This window comes from Chrysochloris asiatica, unplaced genomic scaffold (genome assembly GCF_000296735.1).
Source record: "Chrysochloris asiatica unplaced genomic scaffold, ChrAsi1.0 scaffold00174, whole genome shotgun sequence".
Lineage (NCBI taxonomy): Eukaryota > Metazoa > Chordata > Mammalia > Afrosoricida > Chrysochloridae > Chrysochloris > Chrysochloris asiatica.
The window spans coordinates 3,162,549-3,165,756 of record NW_006408692.1 but is presented as its reverse complement, the minus strand read 5'-3'; the positions used below and the strand labels follow the sequence as shown (position 1 = coordinate 3,165,756).

Here is a 3,208-nt window from a genome sequence, read left to right as displayed (position 1 = left end):
CAGAAATACTGTAAGTGGATGGCTCTAACAAAAAGAAATACATTTCTTCACAGTGTAGGAAGGTACAAGTCTGAATTCAGGGCCACTGGCTCTTGGGGAAGGCTTTCTTTCTCTGTTGGCTCTGACTGAAGATCCTGTCTCTTTCAGCTCCTGCTTCCTGGCTCCATAGAGATCTCCATGTGTCTTGGAATCTATCTTACCCCACTTTTCCTGTGCTTACTTGTTTGTTTTTTTTAATATCCCAAAGGAGACTGACTCAAGATACACCATACACTGAATAGCGCCTGGGTTCTTACTAGCTCGTGATCTGAGGTACAACTACTGATCTCTCCATGTGAGGAACAAAGAAGAGCAGTCTAATAGACCAAAGGAGCAGGTGAATATCAATCACAACTCTGAGATGAGGAGAGCTAGAAGGTGCCTGGCTACCACTAACAAGTTCTTTGAAAGGGATCACAGAAGGCCTCGGATAGAGTGGCAGAAAATGTGGAACAAAACACACAAAAAAGACTGGCTTACTTGTCAGAAAGAGACTGGAAGAACACGAGACTACTGCCCGAGACCATCCTTCAGGTCTGGAAAGGAACTCACCTTCAAGGCCCAGTTTTCAGTGAAGCATTAGTAGGTATATGGTGGTGGTGGTTATGTGCTGTGGAGTCGGTTCCAACTCATAGCGAGTAGGTATATAGGTGGGACAAAAACCCTAGTAAGGTATGCTCACCATGGAATGGTCAATCGTTCAAGACCAAAAGGGCAACATTTACCTAAGGACAAAACATTCCCTTAGGATGGGAACGAGAGTGGAATGGAATAGGAACCACAGGTAGAAGTGGGATAACTGTTGCTACATGGAGGGGATTGCAATCATTGAGATGAAACTAAATGTATGATTTGCTCAATATAAAACTGATGATCTTCTCTGTAAACCTTCACTCAGATGTTAAAAAACACACAAAAGATATACCATATACTAACCCTACTTCATTTCCAAATGGTATTATAACCACAGATATAGGGGTTAGGATTTGTAACACATATTTTGGGGAAATCCATAAGAAATCCATAGCAAAATCCATAAGCAATCCACAACATATGTTGATGTTGTTAAATGCCATCCAGTCAGTTCTGACTCATAGTGATCCTGCATAGGGGTTCAAGAAGCAGCTGTGGATTCGAACAATTGACCTTGTGGTTCGTAGTCCAGTGCTGATCCTACAGCGCCACACCAGGAGTCCCCATAACAAATACTTTCCTACAAAACCCAAGTTTGCAAGAAAAAAAAAAATTAGTCAATGACTCTGTGCTTCCCTAAGAGTATCTCTTAGTCATTTTTTTGTCTTTTGTTGCCAAGTAAATCTCAAATCTCAAATCCTAGTTTTCTAACAGATAAACAACTTTTTAAGCTAAATCTTCTAGAAGTTTTGCTTCAAAACCCTTCCCATGAACATTTATATTGGAAAGTGGCAAGGGGAAGAAACGATAAGGAGAGAGGACTAAAAAACTGGTTCTGATCCATGAGAGTTGCAAATCCTCTAACTGAGATCTGGCCTTGGTTTGACTGATAATAGGAAGCCTTTCCACCATCTCTTTCCACTCAGACCTTCTAGGTGTTAGTAAAGAAAGACAGAAAGAAATTCTCAGTTTGCTTTTTATTATACATGGGCGCACCTTGATAAAGAAGATCGGGAGAAAAGAACCTTCCGTAGACCTGTTTTTCCTTCTTCTCACCATGGACTAATTAAAGACTTCAAAATTCCCCCTCCCAATAGACATTAGAATGCTCAAGAAATGAGATAATCCAGTTATATTTTTCTATTAAATCCCTTTGGTTAAAACTCTAAAATGAACTGGAATGGTTTCCTATTTTAGTAAATATGGCTACTAGAACGAAGAGCCGTGACTACATATAATAAACACTGGACTGCTAACCACAAGATCTGAGGTTCAAAACTGCTGGCCACTCTGCAAAAAAAAGAAGAGACTTTCTGCTCCTGAAGAAACCCTATACAGAGTCACTATGAGTTGAAACCAACTTAACAGCACTTAACAACAAGAAGAATGGCTAGTAGAATATAAATGAATCTATTAGTAAAGATCATAAATTTACTTTAGTAAATATATTTTATAGAACATAACTAACGGAGACTCTTACAGTACATCAGCATCATAAAGTTGTATGTCAATTATAATATCTTATTTCATAAAAGCATACAATATTATTGATAGAAAAAGGCATCAGAAATTGAGGTAAATATAACCACTCCCTTATAAACCCTTGAAACGTGTGTATAAGAATTATCAATTTGCCTTTTATAATTCATGTCCATCTTTAAAAAAGGATTTAAGTTTAAATATGTTCAGTGAATAGAGAAGTCCTACTGGGGGAGCTCTGGTAGCGTAGCGGTTACGAATCGGGCTGTGAACCACAAGGTCTGCAGTTCGAAACTACCAGCAGTTTCGCGGGAGAAAGATGAGGCATTCTGCTCCCGTAATGATTTACAGCCTCAGAAACCCTGTGCAGGGTCACTATGAGTCGGAATCGACTCCACAGTACTTCTCAATAAGGTTTTAGTATATTTTACTGGTTCCCATCAGATAGCTGTACTTTATTTAAGTAAATAATACATTTTAATAACCAATCATAGTCTTTTCCTCTCCTTATGTAAGTTGCCCATGAAACAGCTTGAAATAGCAAGAATTCATGTTTAAACAATTTATAAACAGACAGAAATAATATCTCAGCAATGTTGAGAAGGACATGACGGTACTTGTAAGTTTTTTTCTCTTTGCTTTTTTCTTTCTTTCTTGGAGGATTAACCAATGACAATTAGTATGCTTCCTTACTTTTGACAGGGTTCTCATAGGAGTCTTTTGTTGCTTTTCTGTTGCTGTGCAATTGTCTACTTTTGGTGATACAGAAGAACATATTTCAAAATCTGTGTGTCCCAGATCCTGCAAATACTGGTAAAGTGGAGAATTCTGAAAGAGATGCATAAAATAGAGAAACTAAAGCAAATTTCAAGATCACTACTATTTTAAAAGTTTTATAGACAAAATTAAATACCAAACTTTATTATCATGATCACTATGCCCAAAATCTTCAAGGCTTCTTCTATAAAGAAGTGAATGATCTGATACAATGCTGTATAACATAAATAAATCAACAATTTGACAGAGGAGCCCAAAAAAGGAAAAACGCTAAATGAAA

The 3,208-nt window shown here is 37.7% G+C and overlaps 1 protein-coding gene across 1 annotated transcript in view; it reads right to left on the bottom strand.

Annotated features, from left to right (window-relative positions):
* Positions 1–3,208, bottom strand: part of VEZT (vezatin, adherens junctions transmembrane protein) — a 90,832-nt gene that overhangs the window by 52,420 nt on the left and 35,204 nt on the right. The window contains exon 2 of the mRNA XM_006871796.1: positions 2,845–2,979. The gene's annotated coding sequence lies outside the window, so the exon portion shown is untranslated. The remainder of the gene's footprint in view (positions 1–2,844; positions 2,980–3,208) is intronic.